General features: G+C 37.4%; 1 protein-coding gene across 2 annotated transcripts in view; it reads right to left on the reverse strand.

Moving 5' to 3' along the window:
* Positions 1 to 27160, reverse strand: part of LOC113232232 (homeobox protein PKNOX2-like) — a 69288-nt gene that overhangs the window by 30720 nt on the left and 11408 nt on the right. The gene's annotated exons all lie outside the window — the stretch shown is intronic.

The raw sequence follows: 27160 nt of genomic DNA on the forward strand, positions 1-27160 counted from the left end.
TGCGTAATGGTCGAAACACAAAACTACGAGTCGGCGCGATGCGAATTCGCAACGCAGAAAACTGCGACGCGAGTTGCTGCAATGCGATTTCGTGTGGCAAGGCATATCACTGCCACGGTTTGGGTAACCATTCCTCCGACGATCGTAAAGCGTAATGACGTACTTTTTAAACTAGGTGGCGACAAGGACCGTAAAAACAGTGTTGCACAGTTGTTATTGATAAGAAAGTATAGGAAAAAACACAAAGAAGGAAACATCGAAGGAAAGTGCGTTGCGCAGCAATTCGCAAATTCTTGCGATGCGTAGTGCGAACTCGTAGATTTCTGCGATGCGACGTCGCATCGCAGTTTTGCGCTTCGACCCAAGTCGCGAGTGCGTGTAAAGGTAGACAATTAGGTACTGTATCGCGTTTGCATCGCTGCTTAAAACCGCCGTGTGTCAACGCTCTTAATTGTCGTGCTCTTGAACCCATCACCTAAGTTACACCTAGATGCATACATAAACTCTCGAAATTCTTGGAAATTTTATTCAAACTATACAGCTTAACCAGTACCTACTTTACCTAATTAATTATACATCGAATTTGCATTAATGTGCTAACTTGTACTAAAATTGCATTAAGTACACGTAATAAACAGCTACGTGGGATGTCGAACCGGTTACACTTCGTAGCGTTGCTAAAAAACAAGTTTATTTTAAATATTACATCAGTCTGCTGCGTGTTTGGTTTTATAATTAATTCTTAATTATAAAACCAAACTGTGTGAAGTTGGTATATTATAACATAGATAAGTTACATATTTACATTAATAATACTAAATGCTTGATATGACTAGAACAAAACAAGCGGTCCAATCCTGGACCCGTAACGCACAGGGCCGGAAAATTTGGAAGAGGCGAAAGAAGGCCCATACCCAGCAGTGCTGATTACAAGAACAAAAATTATGTCGAATTACTTTCAAAAATGTCATAAGGGTTATCTCTACATATACAAGCATGAGCATTGCACACACTAATCATCCTTAATATACAAGAAAAAAAGTGCCTGTAAGTTCATTTATTGGAAGTAATGTAACTTATTTCACTGCCGTAATCGACACAAGTTGGTTAAGAGACTATAAGATGGTAAAAAGTTGCGTATTTTATGCACGGAGTGATGATGCAACTTATCTCTTAGATTAATGCCCATCTCCCTCTTCGTTTATGGCTTACAATTTCGATAGGCATATCGATAATTTTTTTTAAGCATAAGCCACATCACTATCTCAGTCTCCGCAAACGCAGATAAGTTGGCAATTTGAATGCGGCGCGCGTCCGAACCGGCGCGTTCGAATTTTGAATATTTACAATACACGTTCCGCGCTGAAAAGTTGGCGCAATTTATTGAAACGCCATCTTGTTTTAGAAGAGAATGTTCTAGAACTAAGATTTGTGTTTTATGTTTATAAATTACATCACATCCTCGTATTTTCTAAATACAGATTTAGTACGAGTACCTACGTAACGGTGAATTAATAAATCTTTTACACAAGTACCTATTAAACTTCTTTTGAGAGCACTTTATGAGTTCATTCAAAATCTGAAGGGTTGAGAATAGACAATAACGTTGTTAAATTATTATGTAGATACCTTCTGTATACCGTTGAAAGGTTATGGTTATTTCTATGTATAGCCGATCGCATAGAAGGGAAAACAAGAGGGACTAACTGTGCTTTGCTCATTTTCTCTTTTAGGAAAGAGTCACTCGAATTAAGAGCACAATTAAAAAGGTCCTCAGCGCTCTCACTTTGCGCCATTTCGAAGCTGTCAATTAGTTCAATTTGCGAATTCAGTGTTGCTACAGTGAAAAATAAATGTTATTTTTTAGGGCTACGTAACGAAAATGCTAAAAAACACTTACAGATTTTTCAAGTACCTGTCTATCTGTACTCGTCAAAAATTAAATAGAAGCCTTTTAATCCACACTTTTCAATTTGTACTCTTTCGACCTAAGATTACTAAGTTAACAAAAAAAAACTGCTACATTTGACACATTTGCAACATTTGACTGACGGGATAGCGAGGCCGGCACAACTGTAATCTAAGACCATTGAGTATATAACCAGAAATAGAGACGAAATGTCATTTAATTTGTTTGAAAACTATTCTGCCACATCAACAACGGTGACAACTGCGCTCCGATTGGCCAGCACGAATTCGAAACAATTGACGGGTGTCGTCAATTGTTTCACTTCAAATCGACCAGTTTAACTTAAGCTTTGCTATAATAGACAGCAATTTAAAAATTACGTATTTTAATATTTAATTAACGACGAAATGTGATTCCGCTTATTTTGTAATTAGATGTTTTGTTGTTTTCCCTAACCACCGGATGGAACAGCCCCCCATAGTTAGAGATAATATCTTTATTACAATAATTTTTGGAATATACGGAGACGTACAACAGGTCAGTTGTTGGCGCTGTACTATTTCAGCTTTCTAATTTGTGATTTGTGAACCCTTCAAAACCGGAACGCAGTAATGTCCATATCACCGCTTGGCGGCAGAAATAGGTAAGATACAGGATAGTACCTACTTCTCAGGTCGAACTAACTCTTTCACAGGGAGCTCTACTCCTTCTGATTTATGTATCTCCTGTTGTTTACTATGATATTCACCGTAATTCAAAAGCCCTAGGATTTCCCATGACGCAATATTTAAAAAAGAACTATTGACAATAGGAACGTTGGTGTTGAAAAGGTGTAAAAGTAATATTCGAAATCTTTTCAGACAACGCCATATCGCGATCTCAAAGTAAATAACTAAAGCACTTGTGTTACGGAAATCGGAAACAGGACAGTACCATAGAATATCGAATCCGGGACTGCAGAGATGGCTGTCGCCATGAAAACCACCAAATCACTCGACCACGGATAACGTCAAATTGCATTTTAGACTAACTTTTTGCATTATAGGACTATCTCGATACCTCACTAACACTACGCCAACATAATTTTTGGAGCTGTTTTGTTTTTATATTCTTGTTCCTTCTTTTTTACTCAAAATTCGTTTGGCATAGTGTTCATTTGAGGTATGGATCCAACTTATCAGAGTTGTATTATAATCCGCTTTCGACGACATCATTTTAACATATTTCTTTACAATTATTCATGTAAATAAGAAAGCAGGCTCATTTATTCTGGCTACAAAGCATGAAACTATGTACACACGGACTCTGTGATGGAATTTTAAAAGAAGTGAGTAAACATTGTAAGTATCAATTAGAGATGTGCTAAGAGTTCCGATGGTTCTTTTCTTGATAATTGGTCGTAATGTTGGAAACGTGGTGTTTACGGGATGGTCTAAGTTATAAAAGCAGTGACAATACAGTCCAAGAGCGCTCGCTTTGTAGAAGATATTTCTAGCAGTAGACTAGAAGATTCAAGTTTCCTTAGTTTAAGAGCCAAGGCGCTTCGCAATCGCTTAAGGCGCGTTCCAATTTTGTCGTTACGACAGATAGTTGTGCAGTTTAAAGTGTCGTGGCTTGTAACCAAAACCTTAACCTTTTTTGTAAACCTTTTAACCAAATTGTTCACACATAGAACAACACAATTAACTGTTGTTTACTATTTTTTTGGACGTTACGACGACAGACTGACAGTTAGACACGACAGTCGTTCAACGATAAAATAAACGACCACGACACAGTCGCAACAGATAGTCGTGATATGGGAACAGGCTAGACGTTAATAATATAAACATATTTATTTATGTTACGAAAAACTCTACCCACGCTGCACGGAACAATAAATATAGTAGAAGTGCTTAGTTTGCATAGTACGTGTGCCAAAAGTACGTGAAGTTCCACATACTTATATTATGGTCGTCAATATCAATTATCTCGCGCAAAACCTCGGAAATCGTAAAAAAAATGCCTTATTTTGCTAGTTTAGGCACACGTGTCACGCGAACTACTCACTTCCACTGTATTTATTATTCTGTGATTAGAATTATAACTACATAGTGCGTTGAAAAGGCGCACGGCGCCGGAACGCGTGCGTGTCGGACAAGGGGTCAGGAGACGAAGCTGGGAGAAGTGCTGCGGTGCGTAAGCCGCGTTACGTTACACCATCGCATTGCTCGTGTGGCATTTGGTGCATTGAAATCATCTGCCGTCCGAAAACTAAAATGCACCCCAGTAACAAAAATTTTTTTGAGATATAAAAAACCATAACCCAGATTTGAAATATTGAAATTGTTTAATGACATTCCAGCTATGCATCGTAAGGATAAGTTCCTATAAGTCAAACACGTCAACTAATTTTAACTGTTTGTGCTCTATCTTTTGCTAGTTAAAACGGATATATGACCATTTGTCACTTAACCGCGCAACGCCCGTGTGGCATCGCTCTAATTTTGCCTTTAAACTACTAAACGAAGTGATCGCTTTAGTAGCAGTAGAGCTAATTGTGAAACTGCCACCTTACCTATTTCTGCCGCCAGTAATTTCAATATTCCGGTTTGGAAGGGTAGGAGTGCTGGTGAAAATACAGGCATATGAGACTTGTCAACTTATCTACCTGTCTCAGGGTGACGGACACAGTGGCAGTGCCCCTAAGATCTTTGCGATGAAAAGTTCTAAGTGGCACTGCAACTGTTATGGATAGGCGAGTCGCTTACCACCAAGTGCACGCCTTGTTCTTTCCACCACTGTGACCGTCAAGATGGCTGGTCACCTGTCGCATCTGACACTGAGTGTACATTCAAGAATTGCTACCTTTTCTAAATAATTGCTACCGTTGATATATTATGAGAAATTAGAAAAAATAATTGACCTTCGTTAAATTTTCAATCGGTTATTTTTTTTAAATAATGTAGATAAGAAGCGTAGGTATACATCTAATTCGTGAAAGTAGCAATTATTGGTAATACATACTTCTGGAAAATCTGCTCCCTTCATGCTGAACAAAGTGGCGACCAGTCATCCTGACGTCAGAATGGCTGGTCAGTATTTTTTTTGATTTCTCAGAATATATCAAAGGTAGCAATTATGTACAAAAGGTAGCAAATTGAATATACACTGAGTGCCAGATGCGACAGGCGACCAGCCATCCTGATACGGTCACCCACTTGGTATTAACCAAAAAAAACCGAAATCTGCACATATTTCGAAAGAACTCAAGAGGTTTCAATTCAAGCAAATATCAAACCTGCTTTAGTACTTACAATTCTTACTATGTAGCTCTTACTAATACCTATAGCTAAGGAGAAAGACCATTGCCCAAGTAAGTTAGTGTTGGATGTTCTTAAACTCGTCGACTTTGTCTTAAACCAACACCGCCAACAGCTCCGATGTGTTACCTATTAATTATCACGCGTTGCGCAAACTAGACCGATTATTTTACATCCTACTATTTGTGGTAACCAGTGAGACGAGTACCTCTCATGCTCCATTATAATCTATTTTTTAGTAAAAATGTAAAGAAATATGATAAAATAATCAAAGTGAAAGAATCATTTATTTATTTTTTAACATCGAGTATATAACCAGAAATAGAGATGAAATAAGGACCATACGTTCCTGGTAACTCATCGGTGGTACATCACTTATAAATATCAACACTCGTTTGCACTGAAATGTAGACAGCGCCAACAATGACCTGTGTGTACGTCTCCGTATATTCCAAAAATATTCTGTATTTATTGTAATAAAGATCTATATAATAATTATATATTAATAATCTATATCTATTATAATAATCTCTGACAATGGGGAGCTGTTACGTCTGGTGTGGGAAAAACACCAAAACATCTAATTACAAAACAAACTGAATAAAATTTCATCGGTAATTATTGCAAATTTTCGTCCATTATAACAAATCTCAAGTTAACTGGTCGTTTTGAAGTGAAACAATTGACAACACCGTGACAACACCCGTCAATTGTTTTTAATTCGGGCTGGCCAATCGGAGCGCAGTTGTCACAGTAATGATATGGCAGAATAGTTGTCAAACAAATAAAATGACATTTCGTCTCTATTTCTAGTTATATACTCCATGTTTTTTTAAGCTACTGCTCGTTCACTACGCTGACCTCCATGAGAAGACAAGCAAGAAACTCCAGGGATTTCTCTTTTCAAATACACTTAAATGCCATGGAATAAATACACTTTGAATCATAATTGTGTGGAATCAAGACTCATGTTGTCTTTCCATACATCTTTATCTAACAAGTACTCTTCAATTTTGTAATGACTTTTCAATTAAAATACTATTGATGTAAGTTTTAAACTTAGGAAATTATAATCTTAATATATACTCCGGAATCTTATTGTAAAAACGTATACAGTTCCCCATAAATGAATCGTTTACCTTAGTTAAAAGAAATCGTGGTACCATGAGTTTGATCTTAGTTCTAAGGTTAAAATTATTGATATCTTTTTTCTTAATGAATTTATGTATATTTTTACGCGCATACAAAATATTTTAGTAAATGTACTGTGATGCCACAGTTAATCTCCTTAAACTTTTCTCTGGGAGAAACCCGAGAACCTAAACGGTACACAGAACTAAAAGGGCATTTATTTTATTATTTTATCATATTTATTTAAAACGGCAACTTAACTTAAAATCCGTTTTTTCGAACTAACAACAACAGGTATGTGGATCACGATCGTCCTTGATTATACAAAGGATTTATACAAAACGTTTGATCTGTAACTACTTTAGTATTACATTCGTGTGTCATTTTTATTGCTTAGATGTTGATTTTAGCTGTTTTTTGTCGTATCTGGCAGTAGATAAGTGGTCATGACCTACATACATGATACGATACCTAAAATACTGAATATCCGTTAATACTATTAGTAGCATTAGAACTCCTTGTGAAAGAGTTTATACAGGGAATTACTGCCACCTTACCTATTTCTGACGTCAAGTTTCGGTTATGAAAGGTAAGGGGGACCCCGATTCAGAACTATTCTATATTTTAACCGAATCATTCGATTGGATATCGTTCTCGAATCGAAGGGCGCTTTCCGAGCTATTCAGAACATTCGAGTTAAAACGTTCGATGTCGTTATCCAACAGCGTTTACGGAGTTAGTCGGTGAAATTATAGAGTATAAGAAAAATGAAAATTCTTTTATATACATTTTTAAGACTTTAAAGGCCTAAAATATAGGAATGCATTAGTCTTGCATTAAAATAAATTAATAAAGTTGAAATTAAGACTTCATTTAAAATAATTAGGGATTTCCGTATCACATTCTTGCTTTTTTTATAACTTCAAGTGACGGGACGAACAGATCGTGCGCCGGATGGTAAACTACACGCCTGTCTATAACAGTTGCAGTGCCACTGTGAACTTAAAATCGCAAAGATCTGAAGGGCACTGCCACTGCGCCCGTCACCCTGAGATACAAGTTGACAAGTCCCTGTAATTTCACCAGTAAACAATAAACTTTGTAAACAACAGGACGTTCGGTAACTTTCATTCGATAACTGTGTTATGAATAACGTTAGTAACCTTTGCCGGTCGAGAAGTTCGAGTAATCGTAAGGGGTGTGACGTCATTTCGGTTCGATTTCGTATACGACAGTTTGCCGTTCGATTCGGGTGTTGTGAATAAAAATTAATAGAAATCGTACGATATTAGATCGAATCGGTCGACATCAGTTATCACAAGGTTCCCGTCACTTAGTCGTTTTTGAGTCCTCCGGGGGTCGAGCGGCTTGCATACCGGTTTTCTTGGTGTAGCCATCTCTGAGGTACCGTGATCGATTCCCGGGTCAATGTAGAAAACTAACTTTTCTATACTGTCTCGGGTCTGGGTGTTTGTGGTACCCACGAACGTTGTTTCCGATTTCCATAACACATGTGCTTTAGTTACTTACTTTGGGATCAGAGCAACGTATGTATTGTTGTCTAATAAGGAAAGAAATAAAATTGTCTAAGTTTTTTTAACGCTTATAGACTCAGCGTCGTATTCCGGAACTCTACTCAATGCTCAAGTCAGGACTTCAGTATTGCAGTGAGCACTGAAAATCATACTCAAGTCCTTGCCATTAGGGTCGTATTTCCAGTGCTTGTGTTTCCAGTGCAATCCTGACTTGAGTATTAAGTAGAGTTCTAGAATACGACCCTAAGTCTCTTATAATAATGATTTTATTGTATTGCTAGAAAATAATCGGGATAGCAGAAGTAGGTCAATTTTAACAAAATGTTATTCATGTTGTACGAAAAATGTTTTTATTAAATTTGACCAACTTCTGCTGTCCCGATTTTTTCTTCCGATACTAGATCTTGAGTAGTAGGCACTACTCTAGTGATTGCATGCTCTCTTAACTACAATCAGCCGACGTTTTGCGATAAATATGGAGCTTTATATCTACTGCAATGTAGAGGTTTATTAATATACTGTAACGCGGATTGTGCGGACGCACCATCTGTTCGGGGGGCGACCGACACTAGGTATACCTTAACATTTCAGAACACGCTTGCATCTGTGGTTGTCGGGTCAGCGACAGATGTGACCAGCCCATTGTCACTCAGCCTATTAACCAAGAGCACACCCCGGGCACTCCATACAACGGTCGAAAGTTATTTACCTACGTGCGTGAAGTGGCAGAGTTATCCATCACTTCTAGTACTATTACATCACGTGGTCAGAGCGGCAACATAGCGAAAATTGTAACGCGAATCTGTTATCTATAATTCTATTAATAGAATCCTAATAATTATTCAAATTCATTAGGTAATATTATATATAATGTTGTTTTTCATTAATTCACTAACTAGAATAAATTTGAAGATTTATTTAAAAAATATATTTAAAAGCACTTAAAATATTATATTTTGAGTAGGTACTGTTAAATAAGGTAACCAAGGTACAGTCAACAGCATATCAAGCTACACATTGACGTATCTTGTTCCGTTGCACTGGAGGCGATTTTCGAACAAAAATGTGTAGTCTGATGCGCTGTTGTCCGTACTTGAAATTGCGTGTCCAAGTTTATCATTACCTAGTTAACAATTAGGTATGTTCACTACGTAATATTTTATCGGCAATAGAAATGGCTAATTCGAGAATCCTTGTCAATGAGCTGATGAAGTTATGGCGTCTCAGTTACTCTGTACTAAATAAACAAAAAAAAAACAATAACTGAATGAGTCTCAGACATAAGTTTTTTTTCTTACTTCGTTTCTTCTTTCAGACAATGAAAGATCCTCCTCTCTTTATCCTATTTTGATGAGAATAACCATCCGAACACAGCACAATTCACGAACATTATAAATAGTAACGTACAATAATGTTATATATTAACGTACAAGTTCCGTAATGAATAAATGAAAACTATATTCAAATATCAAAGCCATCATAGCGCGAAAACGGCTCACCGACAGCCTTGCTGTCGTTCAGTCAATGTGACCGTCAATGTGTGGGGCGTGGTGCGGTATCTAAAGCTAGGGTGACGCGGTGAGTGTCCATTCTCTTTACTTTCTTATTCTCTGCCAAGAGGTACGACATTTACTTTAACTCTCTGACCTTACACTTTTCGTTTCCAATCCTGTCTCTGAAACATCGAATATATAACCAGAAATATATACGAAATGTCATTTAATTTGTTTGAAAACTATCCTGCCAAATCATTACGGTGACAACTGCGCTCCGATTGGCCAGCTCGAATTCGAAACAAATGACGCGTGTCGTCAATTGTTTCACTTTAAATCCTTTTACCGCTATGACCATAGCTATGACAATAATATTATGTTTTTACTTTTGTGTTTAATATTTATTTGTGTCATACTAATAAGGCAATAAAGTCATTATCTATCTACCTATCTATTATTGTTCACGTCTTGTGTCAGGTTACTACTGGAAAGTAACCTGTTGTTGTTGAGAACTTTAGTTTTCAGGCTTTGTGTTATTTACGACGAAAATATACGACGCAACTTTCCGAACGCTATCTAGCAGCCTGAACAACAAACGAAGGACCTACTATCAGTAAAACAAACTATTTACCGCTCGGTACCCTATCTATTACTAATCCAGAGACAGTGCGGCTAACCTGGGGCTCTCGAAGCGCAAAATCCGTAGTTGCCGCTGTTTTCGTATTATGGGTGACCTACAGACTTGAGTTTCGATATCAGGGCTAGAACTAAGAATGTATGACAACGCGATTGGACAGTTTCAAACGGGCCCGCCTTTTCGTCGGCGGACTTCGAGAGTTCCGTAGGTCATTCGGATAAGGATTTCATGCTTCGAGAGCAGGGCGCATGAATGCGGTGGTAACGGAAGCCCGTAAACAATAGTTGAAATCCATTGACTTACAAATAAACGGACGACGGGTCTAATAAAAAACCACGAGAAAAATGTCCCAAGTCAACCTATTTAAACGTAGTGACATGTCAAGTAATATGAAAAAGCTACACCGTTGAATTTAAATTGTAATGTCATCGCAGTACTGTCTGTCTCGTTGCTTGCTTCGCTGTCACAAGAAACAGACGAAGACTAAAGCGTGAATGACGCTCTGTATACGATTTTAACGCCCTATAAGTTCGGACACTTTTTAGCGCGGACCCGACGTCCATATAATTGTAAGTCAATGTTGAAATCTATTGGAAATATTTCTGACTTAACACATAAACATGGCAACTGGTTTTTAAAAAACCGACCGCTAAAACCGAAACGTCAATTAAAGAGACGATTATTCAATTAATTTCAATTCGTGCGTACGCTGCGGCTTTTTTGACGGTGTAGTGCGTCTGGCATGTTTGCCGTGAATAGAAGATGATTTTTTCGCCATAATACGAAAGAGACATTGGTCATTTCTCACGAGAATGAATAATTCGACCAATATTATTGTTAAGAACAATATGCGATATGAACCTATACTACTTTGTAAGTGAACATTTAATTTTTAAGATATAAATAAATTAATTATAATTATACTATTATTTGTATATATATTAACAGACTCCGTAGTCGAACGGTTACCATGTCGGACTGTCACGCAGAGGTCCCAGGTGCGATTCTCGGGCCGGGAGAAATATTTGCATGGCCTATATTTATTTCTCCATGGCACCCACGACACATTCCTAGAGCGGGGCTATGTTGAGTGTGTACGTTATTATTATTATTAATGTAAATTCAATTTAATTTAATTCTCAATTATTTACTTGTTTAATAATAATAATTGTTAATAACATTCAATTTAATTGTTATGTAATTTATTATGTAATGTTAAATTCATTAATGGGTGTTGTATACAAGGTTTTTTATTTATTTTTTATTAATCCACTTTTTCGACTCGATTCCGTACAGTATAAATACATAAAAAAATGTGCTAAATAAAACTCTATTTGAAATCATCTCAACAACTCGTTTGAACCAATCATAGATATGTTCAAGTTTGTAGAGTCAAGATCATATGTAATCGCTTGGAGTATTCCAAGAGAATGACTAAGATAATAAGTACCTATATTGTGCATACTGAACAAAGAACAAATAGTATAAACTCTCCTATCGGCGTATAATAAAAAAGGGCTGAAAAAATACGGGAATCCGCAGTCAGAAATCGGGCTCTTATTAATAAAGTTTCCGTTTCGATAAGATTCGGATATTGACCGGACCATGAATTTATGAACCGTTTCCGGAGCAAACGAAAAAAGATTTCCGGAAGATAGCGAATCTGAAGCAGCACTTCAAGATTTTTGAACTCAATTTTAACAGAAAAAGACTACTTCTCCTTTATTCAAATTAGTAGGTAAATTACATACAGTAGTAGTGATTTTTTTACCAACCGATTTTAAACTTTAGGTTCAATATTCTTTGACGAACGTACAAGCTGTAGATGCCGTCATGCCGTCCGATATTTTTGACGTTAAATAAAATTTCGATTGTCGGGTCATCTAACCAAAGCACTCATTGACACAATGATTAACGCAGCCAAGAAGAGAAGGCTGCGGTGAGGTTATTCAAAAATCTCTCACGAGATGTCACGACGAACGCCGAAAGTCAGTACGAAGATCTATTACAAAAACACGTATGAGAATTTCGACGACTTTGTAACTGGACCCATGGCTCAGATGGTTAGCACAAGGCTATGGTGCAGCCGTTTGACAACCTTCTGGTTCTGAGCACAAAAATGTGGAGAAAATTGTTAAACAAACAACCAAATCACAGAAGACATGATCGTATGCAAACTGCAGAGCGATTTCGTCATTTGTTAATCTATGCATACCCACCCTACATTTTATTAATAATATCTACCCACCCACCTTAGGCAATTTCTAGTGAGCAAATATTGTCATTTGACAAATCGTTAACGTTATCATTAAAAAGTTGAACAATGCTTTTAAAAATTTCTTTAAAAATTCGAACCATTATTGAACATTATAGAACCGGGTATTGTAACTGGCAGTCCATACAAGCCGCTCTACCAATTTACTCGGATGTTAAATTACGAAATTTAGTATTGGTTTTAAAAATACGTTGATTATCTTCAAGCAACACTCCACTGTATTGCTTATACTATTTGATATTTGATTATAATATTTATAGAAATTGATTTCATGTTTTCTTTGTTCAATACGTAAGATGGCTCTCAGAACCAAAAGGTCGGTTTGGGCATGTTAGGGGGTCGGGGGCTTTACCATGAACTCTTATAATCTTGAAAGCAACATAGGAATCTATGCGAAGGACCGCAAGGCTTCCCAGTGTGTTAAACCGAACGGTTTACTGCGATTGCCAACGCGCCTATCCCGTTCGACAGTTGTAAATAATTATTATGGCGGCCATGAATACACCCTTTTGTTGTCTTGTTTTTTTACATACAGCAGAATCCTAACCTCTGAAAACCTACATCTATTACATTTTTTCTAAGTACCTACACGTCTCTTCGTCAAAACTAGTTTTTCTAGTTATGACTAAGAGCTTAGAGCTAACATGAGTTTGGACTTAGCTCTAACCGTAGAGCTAAGTCCACACTCATGGTACCACAATTTCGTTTGCCCAAGGTAAACGACTCTTTTATGGGGAACTGTACACGTTTTTACAATAAGATTTCGGAGCATGTATTAAGATTATCATTTTCTAAGTTGAAAAACCCCATTAAAAACTATTTTGATTAAAAAGTCATATTAAAAAATTTAAGACTACGTGTTACATAAAGATGTATGGAAAAGACGACATGGCTCCATGAATCCACACAAATTTAATTCAAAGTGTATTCCATGGCAGTTTATTTGAAAAGAGCAATCCCTAGAGTTCTTGTAGTAGAGTCCCTAGAGTAGAGTTCTAGCTCGTTCTTCTCAGGGAGGTCAGCGTAGTGAACGAGCAGTAGCTTAAATGTGACGTTTTCAAGTGTAAATTTATTTCACCTATGGAATAAGTGATTCTTTGACTTGGACTAGCATATCGTCGGTGATAGCGCAATTACGCGTAACTAGGATTTGATTATGGCTCTCCATTTCAGTAATTTACTGGCCAAACCAAATACGCGTTAATGTCGTGGCAATCAACTTAGCGTGATTTACGGGAATCTATTGTTATCAACCCGTAGCCAACGTAAATTAATGCTTATTGTGCAAAAATGAAAGTCGTAGGCATAGAATCAACACATGAAATACCGTGAAATCCCTCTCCTGCGAATTTTGCGCTATTTTCCAATACTACATACGCGAATTTGACATATCTACAACATCACATAGAAGAGACCCGTGTTTTATATATAGTATATAAAACACCGCACAGAGGCTCGATAATGAAATACTAAACGATCAAGTTGCTTCGTGCTAAGCTAATCTTGAATTCAAAAGAGTTTTTGTTGATCTGTACGTTGCATAAAGTTTTAATCTAACATCCCTAATCTAAGGTTTCTTATCAAAAATATTAGAATTTTTCCTAAAGTAAACACGGAGCAATCTTGTTGCTTTCTGCCGATCTGTTATTCGGGCTTGCAACTCAATATTTGAGCAGCTGTGCCGTCGGCGAAAATGTTATTTTTATGCGACCTACATGGAAATGTCGGGGCTACCCCTCCGCTAGGGGCGAGACGATACATTCGATATTTTCTCGACTTATTTTATCGTGACTAGTAAAGCAAAATATATCGATGTAATTAGTGATTTTCAATATAACGGCAGATTTCCTAGCTTTCCAAGTCAATTATGATTACTTAGTTAATTAATTACATGGTTATTGATTAGAAAGAAACTTAAATAAAAATAGCTTGAAAAACGGTTTTTAGTGGCAATACATATCATACATACAAATAATTATATTTGTATTTTAAGATGTCGGGAAGCTAAAGTGAACTCAATGTTTAGCAATTGATTTCATTCCACGATCTGCTAAGTGTAAATCGAAAACGACAGAATCAATCGTCTGCACTTAATTACAACGTTAAACTTTTATTTGTGTTTTGTTTTATCGAGTAAGAATATCGACAATACGGTCTCTAAAAATGTTACCCTTTCCACGCCTCGTCCGAACAGGAATTTGTATCTTAATACGATCCTTCTCTATTATTTAGCAAATATTATCGTAAATTCCAGAGGGTACGCCGCACAGTCTCACACTCAGATAGCGAAAACAATTTTCTGCCAAATCCGATACGTGAACATTTTTCCTTCTATGTAAATCAATACTTGCTTATTAATAAATGGTGCAATTAAGTAATTGGGCACTAATAACGTAAGCTACCCTGAGGCTATACCATATAGGTACTCTATACATAAATATTATATAAATATTTACCATTTACACTTGTACAACAACAATTCACACACAATACACACTCAGGTATATAAACATAAGTTTCTAAGGGTCGTATTCCTGAACTGTACTCAATGCTTAAGTCAGGATTTGAGCAGACTTGAGTATGATTTCAAGCACTGGAAATACGATCCTAATGGCAACGACTTAGGTATGATTTCTAGTGCTTTGAATCATACTCAAGTCCTGACTTGAGCATTGATTAGAGTTCTAGAATACGACTCTTAGTCTTTACTCTTGCTGTTTTGTACATTATATCTTCTACTCATTCGTAAGTTCTTCTGAGAGGAATGTACAATAAATTCTAAGGGCAGCTATTGGTAAATAAACATTTGTATACATTTGTCCTTTACAACATGTTTTGTAGGTTCGCATCATCTTTGTTAACCTGTAAAATTAGTTTAATTAGTTTCGTTACATAGAAAATTATTAACTTAAATTTGTTTCCTACAACTAAAGGTGAACGGAAGAGCGGGACTTCTTGTCACTGGCGTATGACCTACCACCTACTAGGAAGTCCCAACCTTGTGTAAAAACAACTAAAAAAACAGAAGTTTTTTAATTTTCATTTTCACTCTCGAGGCACGAAATCTGTAGTTACGGCCGTTTTCCCACTATGGATGACCTGCAGACTTGATTTTCGATCGGGGCTAGAACTAAGAATGTATCACAATGCGATTGAACAATTTCGTCCGCCTTTTCGATGGACTCCTAGAGTAGTTCCGTAGGTCATCCATAGAGGGGAAAATGGCCGTAACTACGGATTTCGTGCTTCGAGAATAGGGCCCCTGATACCTCAATTTACAATGCTCAACTCAAATGCAAATGAAGTGTCCTACCCGCAATTTACTTTCGTACGGTACTCAATGCTTGTCCCATAGTCGGTAAAGCACTCAGGATGTTACATCAGAGCTCCCGATTTGGAACCCCGGTGAAATCCAGGCCTGAAAGTTCCTTGACAAGAGCTAATACCGGTCTTTACAAGGACACTTTATCGCGCGCGATTCGGTAATCGCGCGAGATTGAGCGCGCGTGTAAAGACGTTGGAAAGAAAAAGGAAAAGACCGCGCGATCGCGTTTACCAACACGCGCCAATTTCACGCGGTCTATCCTGAGCTATTAGCCTTTACAGAGACGCTATTTCCGTTGTTACATCGAACACAAACAATCGCGCGCGAAAGAACGTTAGCTTAAAAAAACGCGCGATAGGGTGTAAAGGGGGCTAATTTCGTTGCTCAATTTTTTCTCTATGATGAAATACCAATGTTCGCCATTTTGCTTCAAAGTTTGGTATGTAGTTTGTAGAACTCAACATCTTAGAAACAGTTGAAAATTAAACCATGGGGTATTTATATAACTTTCTAATTTGCAGTTTAAAAGTGTCCCAGGCCGCGCGGCAACCTCTTTCAGCAAGTTTGATGTTCATTCATATAAAATGGATGACATGCATGAACTATAACAAATCAGTTTTAATAAACAAAATTAGTTATCGTTTTCAATTTAATGTCCACAATAATAAGAATAAAATATACCAACGGATTTTTATTACATAAATAATGTACGACAAATATAATGACACGTTTAACTACGTGTCGTTAAACGTGTCATTATGTTTTTTTTTCATCGAAAGAAAAAGTTAAGTACACCACAGCTTATCGTCAAGTTCGAAATTCAAAAACCTTTTTCACGCTGGAAAAAACGCTTTTGCGCGCAGATTTCTAATGAGTATTATTTTTTATTAAGAGTTTTGGCTTAGATGCAAGTCCTTTGAGCCATGTCTTCGTTTAATTATCGGCATACTCAGTAATGTTTCCCATGTAGTTCAAATAGATTACGTTTTCAATTTCTGCTAAACAACTTAGATTTTTACATAGTCTTTGAACCGGCGGGTCAGTATTTATGATTTTACTTTCACTTAAATCGCATAATCTTCTATCACTTTGAACAAACACATTGAATTCGTAATTAATGGAATTTTCAAGATAAAGTCTTTTTTAATTTGGTTTAAGATAATGAATATAGTTCTACCTTTTTTCATCACTATTTTCTTTCTTCGTAATCACGATTTGTATGGTCTGTGTTCGTAATATACTTAGAATAAAAATAATCCTTGTAAAGACTGTAGTTGTAACTTCAAAAGCCCGCCATTTTTTTCTACTCTAATAATAAACACAGCCTTTCCTAGCCAGTGAGAAGGAAATTCATTTATTTTTAAATTGATTTTGAAAACAATGATAAACGGAATGAACAATAATTAAATAATAATTAACGAAGTGCACAAAAGGAACCATCCCGCACGACTGACGTACCATTTCCTTTACGCTGTAACGTCTAGCGCGCCCTGCGGCCTTACCATGAACTCTTATTACAGTTCAGTATAGATTCGTAACGACAAAAAAGCGGGATGGTGATATACACTTCATGTAGCGCTGTCTCACTACAATTCATTTCAGGCCCTAATCTGAATCGTAATTGGTAAGTCCCCTGGGCAACAATTGGAGAATACGTTACGCCGATTGATAAACCGTTTCACCAGAATGGCAAACGTTATAGTGTATGCCATCGACATGATATAAAGAATTATTTTTAACAAAAAAAATTACAAACCACAGCCTTGGTTTCTAGATCGTAACTACGTAATTTCATTACGTTAGATTACTTATCTAAAACAGGGTCAAACTTCGTGTACCACGTTCTTCCTTTTAAAATAATGATAGCTTGTACAGTTTCACATGTGATAGACTGAACGTCTTTTCACTATGACAATGCTAGTGGACTCGCAGTCCGATTCGTTTATTTTAAAACGACGCACGTATTTTTCTGAGATATTTTTAATATCAACTCTTGAGTTTAAAGAATGCGGTCGGATCTATTTTAGTTTCAATCAACAACATTATAATTCACAATCCATTACGCTCTGTCTGGTATCTTGCATATTATTATAATTTAGAAGTAGAAGATAATAATTTGAGACTAGTTGGGTGATTGTGTAATTGACAAAAACGCTACTGTGGAATGGGAACATCCACAGAAATACTGAAGAACGCCCGGAAAAGAAAATTGAATAATCCTGATCATTCATGAGAAACAACTAGTAGAAATATAGAGCTCCTTGTGGAAGGGTTCGTCCAGATAAGTACTGTCACCTTACCTATTTCTGCCGCCAAGCAGCTGTGAGCATTACCGCGGTTTTGAAGGCTGCTGATAAAATTACAGGCACATGGGACTTATCAACTTATATCTCAGGGTGACGGGTGCAGTGGCAGTGCCCCTCAGATCTTTGTGATTTAAAGCTCTAAGTGGCACTGCAGCTGCTATGGCCAGGCGGCCTTTACGTTCCGCCATAAAAACAAAACCAATACTTATGTGTTCCTTGAGTTTATCATCCTAGAAAAGATAGAAGCCTGACCGAAGGAAAATCGTTGCTTACAATAGTTGGGAAACTCCACCAGGAGACGACATTTAAAGAAGATAATAGGTGTTCGAACAGTAAATATAGACAAAATTCGCGCACGTATAAATCTTTCTTTCCATCTGTACAGACTATGACAATGCACAAAACAAGTTATGACAGGAAGAGAAACTCTCAAACGTAGACAAATAAAATTCTACGTCGCAATAGAAGAACTGCCAAAATTCATTTTTAGCGGTATGGCCGCCAAGCTAGAAAAGTTACAAAGGGGTAAATTTGTTAATGTATGTATCCTAAGTAAAAAATGAATTAATAACAACAATAATTTTAATATCCAGGATATAGGTAGGTATACAATATTGTATACCTACCTATAATAAACAAAATAAACATAAGCTCATTTAGACAATAGTCAGCCATCATATTTTATAACAATTGAGTGTCATCCGAGGTTATGAACTAAAAGTGATGGCGGTAAAAAGGCGGTAAGCCGTAAAATCATTCAAACTCGGATAAAAATTTGACGGAATAGTAAAGATGGCTGCTAATTTCAAATCTAAAAACCCTTTATTGCCCGTGGAACTACCAGCAGAACTATTAGTAGTTATACGGGCAATAATAATGTCCCGTGTAACTACCGACAGGCCTAGTACACGGGCAATAAAAAAGACAATCACGGTAAACATTTTATATAAAGTCTATCAACAATATGCAAAATACAGCCATAATTCTACTGGGCGCTAAATAAATTCTCTTTGTTTGTCTGCACGTCGTCCTTGCTCAAACAATGGTCAAGCTAGCGCATACCTACAGATTCAGTTCTCAGTGGCTTAATTTGACAGTTCCGATAAGAGATAACGTTTGTCTTTAGGCTCATGCTAAATATGCAAGTATTTAGCGCAAATCCTACTACAATGCTCTGGCGTGGCCAACTACAGGGCAAAGTACTTATGTACCGAGGTCGCTCTCTGAAGTCTTCAACAAACGTATGAGAATGATGCTGAGATTTCTGTAGGGCTAGCACGACAGAGCGCGACATTCTCGCATAGAGACCTCGCTATTTGTCGCTCTCGCGCAAGTCGTGACCTGCCTTGCTGGTCCTGCTGGAGGAGCTTTAGACGTCGAGATTGCGAACACCAGCCCGTCATACCACACCATGTGATTGTAGTCCAGGAAAATGTGCCATTAATACACTTTCCAGAAAACGGCGAACGTTTTGCGATTAATCGGCAAAAACACTACCTCCGGTAGAGAGTGGGGAAGTTTAGAGAGATATTAATAACGCACACGCACACACTCAACATAACCCTGTGTCGCGGGTGCCATGGACACACATATAGACCACAAATTACACCCAAACTTACGAGACATAAATGTACTATGCCATACAAATATCTCTCCCGGCCCGGGGCATCGAATCTGGGACATCTGCGCGGCATGGTTACCGTTCGGCCACGGAGGCAGTTTATTGAAGACATTAAAGACATTAAAAGAGAAAACTGGAATATCTTGGCCAAAAGTGATGGTATCCCAGTGGGAGAACGATTGCTTCTTAATTGGTAGGTCACGGTTCGAAACCCAGTGCAATGTATCTACCTAGCTACATATTTGAGAACTTTTAACAGAAAAACCTCTTCTTAACCGTGAAGAAAAACAGCATCTTATATCCTGTTATATCGAAGGTGCCGGGCTATGGCCTAAACCCTTTCCTTACCCGTGGCAGAGAACAAATAAGTAAAGAGATCGGACACTCTCCGCCCCTCCCTAGCTTTAGATACCGCACCGCGCCCCCGCACATTGACGGTCACATTGACAGAACGACAACAAGGCTGTCGGCGAGCCGTTTTCGCGCTAAGACGGCTTTGATGTTTGAATATAGTTTTCATTTATTCATTCCGAAATTTGTACGTTAATATTTATAGCATCATTTTACGTTACTATTTATAATGTCGTCAATTGTGCTATGTACGGCTGTTTATAATCATCTAAACGGGATAAAGAGAGGAGTTTCTTTCGTTTTCTGAAAAATGAAAAGAAGTAAGTAAAAAAGCTGATGTCTGAGACTCATTCAGTTATTGTTTTCTTTAGTGCAGAGTAATATATAATATAGATTTATTATATCAATATAATAAGACGCCTTAACTTCGTGAGCTAGAGAAGGGTTCTAGAATTTTCAATTTGTATTATCGATAAATATTACGTAGTAAATATACCTAATTATTAACTAGGTAATGATAGATCAAAAATCATTTATTCTCAGACAACTACAGTCCATATTTTACATAATTCAATATGTTTACACACATTAAAATAAACAAAAGGCAACTTAAAAACATAGAATAATTAAACAAATTAAATTAAATATCAAATACATCATCGACATGGTCTTAAATGCAGTTTCATGCAATGTAGCATGATCGGGCAATCCACTCTACCAGCCACAACGCGCAGAATCTCGTTCGTGCCGCAACGGATACGACTTATTAATGAGGCAGCTCTCTTTCTAAGGATAGCATGGAAACCATCCGTGTGGGCATCCGCGAACATGCCTGATGCGCTGCAGTACCGTGGCAAACCCAATAAAACCCTGAACGCGTAGTTGTACTGAACGCGCAGGGCGTAAAGTTGGACACGCATTTTCAAATACTTTGGTTACCTTATTTAAAGGTACCTGTCCAAAATACAACATTTTAAGTGCTTTTAATAGGTATATTTTATAAACAAATCTTCAGTACTATTCTACTTAGTGAATTAATAAAAAATATAATATTATATCGATGTAAATACGTAATGAACATGTGTAATTATTAGGATTCTATAATAGAATTATAGATAACAGATTCGCGTTAGAATTTTCGCTCTGTTGTAGTAGTACGAGCAAGTGATGGGTAGGTAACCATGCCACTTCACGCACACATTCGCGCGTGAGCAGATAGCGCCTTGCTGTACGTGGTAGTAGTAGGTAAATAATTTTCGACCGTTGTATGGAGTGTCCTGGATGTGCCCGTGGCTAACAATGGTACGTATAATGGGTTGAAGTTGTTGAAGTGCAAGGAAAAGCTGTAGAAAGGTATCGCGACTTATCCTCATAACGGTCATACTTAATTACAGGCAAATCGTTTCTGCATTGCCAAAATGAAATATGTAATAAACAAACGGCCAACCTTCTAAAAATGTAGCTGATTAAGTGTGGAAATTATTCAACCCAGATATAACTATTTTGAAATTATTGACAGAAAAAACCGTTAACAAAACCAGTTGACCATAGGTCCTTCCTCGATGCCTTATTATGAAACACGGCATCACAAGTCCATTAAGTAAATTTAACTTTATAAAAAAACACACACATTTCATTGCACGTCATTTGGAAGAACGAAAAGAAAAATAAATCTTATCTTAAACAGATTTTTAAAAATTCCAAAAAAGTTAAAGAAAATTGAAGATAAAATCGAGACTAAAACAAAGGCACCGTCTGAATATAATAACCTCAAAAAGATTCTGCTACAGCAGAAACTAAACGAAATTCCCGCGAAAAAACCGCTTTGACAGCGAAAAAGGCGGGAACGGTCGCCATTACAGACAAGTGACGCCCGGTATCTCGTATAATTGGCAATGGACAGATTTTAATAACGCTAAACCAAAGAATTATGGCGTTTACTTATTTATTTCAAGAAACAGAGGATATTTATGGCAGCTGCTAAGGTCATGGTTGGGTTATGCGCAGTTCTTTAATTAAAAACTTGTAGACGGCACGGGACAGGCAAGTGTGGAGTTAGTGTCACATGCTACTAGCTGTGCGTTTATTGAATATTTAAACTGCGATTTGACTAGCTGTGTGCAGTTAATGGTAAAGCTCTCTAATACACATACTTTAAAAAATCAAATCAGTTTCCATTTTACATAATATTTTTTCAGTCTAGGTCATAGCTGATATTATACAATTATTTCTTTTGTTAAAAATAGGGAAGTAACTCAAAACAAGACTTAAAAACTTCACATTTTATAGTCAGTTCATTAACACTCCCGCCCAAGAACAATAAAAGAAAATTAAAACCCAACCGAATAGAGAAAAAGGAGCGCAATTTTTGCGTTGCAATCGAAACCCCGTTTCGAATTCAAATTTCGAATTGGATCCGAAGCCTGCTGACGCGACCTTATAACGGGACAGACAAATTCAGCAAGCTTTCTTTTCAGAATGTATTTTGACACATGTACTCGTAATGTACCAACATTATACATATAGCATTCTGTTCGGTACAGCCAAGAATACTGTCCAGTACACTGGCCCCTACGGGTTGCGGACTTTCAGTACAAAGGACATATTAAAAAAGTGCATCATTGTTTTTTTGTTGATTAAGACCAATGAAAAAAGTTTTTCATACAAAACCCTGGCGACGCGATTCAATATGAGTTTTAGCATTGGGAACATAAAATTACACTTGGGTGGATTATGAACGATCTCTGCCTTTGCGCCGCTTGGTATTTTCAGATCCTTCACCACCTGGTCTTTTCAGAGGTAGTTCTCTCAAGCTCTCTTCACCTGTTAGACCCGCCCAGTGGATCGAAGATTCTTTACCTGTGAACATTCTCCAGTTGCCAATTTTTTGACGTAAAGCAGCTTGATTTTGATTGCCTCTCCCGATCGGAAACTGCTTCTCTTCCGAGTCGAGGCGCATAATTGCGATTCACAACTGGCCGATCGGAAATTTTTGACATTTCAAATCGGAACAACAGTTGATTTAACTCACAAATTAGAAAGATATAGTGGAAATCAAGTTCATCTTATCGCTCGGAAACCCATTTGATTTCGAGACCTGGATGGGCTACCCGATCGGATCGATTCCGATTTGAATTAAAATCAGCCTGCAGGTCCAAAATATTATTCTAATGTTTCTCTCGATCTTCGATTTCTTTCTTCTTCATAGCCATTATCACGATGGATCTTAACACTGTTTTCTAAATGGCAAGTATGTTTTTTACTGCGCCGAAGTTTGAACTTCAGAAGCTTGTTTAGGGCGGCAGAACGCATTTTGGATTCACCCAGCAAATCTAACTTTTCTTCGACATTATTGTATACAACACTGTCTGTTTACTATTCTAAACTATTTAACAGCGGAATTTAAAATCCTTTTGTCGTTAGAGGTGTTTAAAACTAATAGACATAATCAAATAAAGAAATATGGATGTACCAAGGATGTACCTATCTCCTAGCATCCCTAAAGAGTTGTGTTACTGTGCTATCCCAATCTGTGTTGCAAGGGCTCCGCGCTGACGTAGGGTGTATTTGTTTACCGTGAGGCCCTTTAGGGCGAATTGATTGGCAAGGTGTTGTGTCCGTGTTAGGGGAAACATCTTAATATAAGGCCAGGTGTTTTTTTCCTGGTAGCATTGGTAGTAAGCGCAAATTTTTTAAATATGTGCTGTTCTTGGCGATGCGATGTACAACTGAATAAATAAGAGGAAGAAGTATCACACTACTACTTTTTTTTTATAATATCAAGTGACCGGACGAACAAGTCTTGCGCCTGATGATAAGCTACACGCCTGTCCATAACAGTTGCAGGAACACTCAGAGCTTTGAATCGCAAAGATCTGTCACCTTGAGACATAAGTTGACAAGTCCCATGTGCCTGTAATTTCACCAGCACCCTTACCTTTCAAAACCGGAACACAGTAAATGCTGACATTACTGCTTGCCGACTGAAATAGGTAAGGTGGCAGTACTTCCCTGGACGATCTGTTTCACAAGGCGCTCTACTGCTACTAATAACCATATCCCAAAATCTATTGTCGCCATAGATAAGTACATGTTGTGGTCGAACACCGAAGCGCAGGCGATGCCTAGGTTTATTTGTCCGTTTGACGTCAAACGTTTCAATTGATTAATCACTTCACAGTTCAAATTTGATTTGCATATTTAACTTCAAATACTTCATTTAATTCTGAGAGGGCGAGGGCCTGGTGAGCTGTAATACAGGTTTAGTTGCCTAGTACGGTCTCCAGTCTCTCACAAGTGTTTCAATTTCTCATATTGTTAGTCTAATGAAATTTATATTATCGAGTTCTTAGGTTTTCGCGATTGTTATACATAGGAATGAAACTATTTTTCCGGATTTACGCGATTTAAATCCGGAAAAATAGTTTCATTCCTATGAAATTTATATTAGTTTAAGTTCTTGTGTTGAGAAACAAATAAATAATCATTTCAATTTTTTCAGCCATTACTCTCCCACTGCAAAGCAAAGGGTTCCGTTTCCTTCCTCCAGTCATCGCGATTTAACGCCGCTACAGGGGGTCTACTGTCAGACGGAGAACCACATCCACAATTACTGTAATATAAGTTTGTAATACTCGAACAAAATTAAAGAAGCCATACTTGTCATTGTTTTTTGATCTGGTCGAGTATTATTTATTTGACAGTAATTATTTCGAACAGACGTCAGATTGAGAATGGGAGTAAACACCCAGGCCAAGATCTCATAAAAGCATCTAACTCATTCCGAGCCATCCACGATATTAATAATGTGTACTTAATTATTATTGAGCACATAGAACTCATGTATTTGTCTTAAACATAATTGCCAAGAGAGAGTTAAACATCATTGCCAGCTCTATGTCTCAAGAGCAGCTGGAAAAAACGCCATGATAGGTTAATATATAATATTTATGATATGATACGTTACACACTTACGAAGTTACAGATAATGATAACAAAGAATTTTAGCAAAAAAAGATAACAGTAACAGATAAACAGTAAAATTACTTTGTGCACTGTCAACAGTATATTTGTATAGGAAAGCAAAATTTATTTTATTCAACATACTTACGGAGGACATATAATACCACAATATTGTATTTTGAGATAAAAGATTAGACAATATTATTTTAAGCATATCGCTCCGGCAATATCTTAAAAGAAGATTCTAGTGTACGTCACAGGCGAGTCACACCAGGTGCATGCCGACTGCATTTCAACTACATAATACACCTTGCAAAACAATTCGGATGCAGTTTCTGCAACTCCCAACTGCTACTGTTTACTTGCATTAGTAATTATAATCTGCAATGACCCAGAATTATTTTAGCTGTATGGTCATCTTTTATTAGTTTGGATTGAATAAAATACGAGTGTTATATAGTCTTTAACGTCTGTGACAGTCTTAGGGTCGTATTCCAGAACTCTACTCAATGCTCAAATCAGGATTTGAGCAGACTTGAGTATGATTTCAAGCACTGGAAATACGACACTAATGGCAAGGACTTGAGTATGACTTTCAATGCTCACTGCAATACTCAAGTCCTGACTTGAGCATTGAGTAGAGTTCTAGAATACCTACCTACGTCTCTCAGCTTGCCTCTAATTGCGAGCTACACAGCAAAAACCCAAGGAACAATTTGTATACGTATTTTTTTTATTTATTGAATGTCACGATTTTTGACCACCATGATAGTCGATTATTTTTGTGAAATAATTATTAAAACAAAGCAAAGATTCCATTGATCCGGTCAACGTCTTCTAGCAAACGCTATGCCAACTAAGCCACGGAACGAACTACCGGACGTCACGAAATTTTCTATGTGATCTTTGTTTTTGTTTTTTTTTAACGACTTTTTTGCCGTAACGCCATCTGTGAGAAATCTATTGCTTCACTCATTTCATATCATTCTTCACATATTTCATTTGAATACAGCTCATCCAGTTTCAAGCTCGATTTTAAATCAACTGAAGTTGAATTTAAGTTCAACTCGAACTAGATTTAAAATCAACTGAATTTATTATTGTCAGTGACAGAAAGGTCAACATATATACACATATAAAACTTAGATTGCTATTATGCCTAGCATTGCTTTATGTAGTGCTCTCTTGGAGAAAAGAGAAACAGAAGCACACCCACCTGCACAGCACACTAAAATAAAGCCTTAATCCATATACAAACACTCCAAAGTGTGTACCCAGAGTGCTGTTGATTTTACCGACATAATAATAAAATGCTAAATGCAAGTAAATTTTTTTATGATACAATAAACCGGGCGCCAAGTGAAAAGCGACACGCCTGTCCATAACAGTTACAGTGTCACTCAGAGCCTTAATACACTGCGGGGCACTGCCACTGCCCCCGTCAGCCTGAGACATAAGTTGACAAAGCCCATGTGCCTGTAATTACACCAGCAACCTTGCCCTTCAAAACTGACACGTAGTAATGCACACATTACTACTTAACGGTAGAAATAGGTAAGACGATTCAATGGCACATCCTCGCTTAAAATGAAACCTATCACAATCGTGCTTGATGTTGCAGTTTAAAGATGGTTTAAAACTCAGAAGGTAGTTTAACTCTGACATCGTTGAATTATTTTTGAAGTATAAAGTCAGCCTTTATTGCGCCATCGGACAAAAAGGAGAGCTGAAAGCTCTTAACCTGTATTGTCAAAGTAATAGTGGCGCAATTTAGTTACGGATAGCCCAAACCAGCCAACCATGCGGGGAATGGGAACGATACTTTTCTCTCTTCGATTTGTGGACTGTATATGATTAAAATAAGTACGGTTGATTGGAACAAATAAGAGTAGGTAAGCTGTGTGCGCGTGGGCGTTCTGCCGTGCCGGTGCGGAAGCGATTCCTGATGTTACAAGTTCACCTAAATTTACGTGCACTATCCATTTCAGTTTAGTATGGTTTGACTATGATTTTTCACAATAAATTAACGGAGGCGGTTACGATGTGGCCATAGCATTCGTCGGCGAGATTTCAACAACCTAAATAGCGGGCCTAAGGGAGATCAGGTGGCCACAAGACGCTGGACATATTATGATATTATGTGTCGTTCACATTTAGAAACTTTTGTGCACATGCATTGGATATTTATTCAGACATAATTGAAGGGTGAAGCTGAAAATAAAAGCCGTATATCCCCTACAGTCTAATGCTGAGCTTCCACAGCAATTTTCACTGGCTATAGACGGCGACGCGAACCAGACACACCTACCAGAC

This window comes from Hyposmocoma kahamanoa, unplaced genomic scaffold (genome assembly GCF_003589595.1).
Source record: "Hyposmocoma kahamanoa isolate Upper Pololo Valley unplaced genomic scaffold, ASM358959v1 67, whole genome shotgun sequence".
Lineage (NCBI taxonomy): Eukaryota > Metazoa > Arthropoda > Insecta > Lepidoptera > Cosmopterigidae > Hyposmocoma > Hyposmocoma kahamanoa.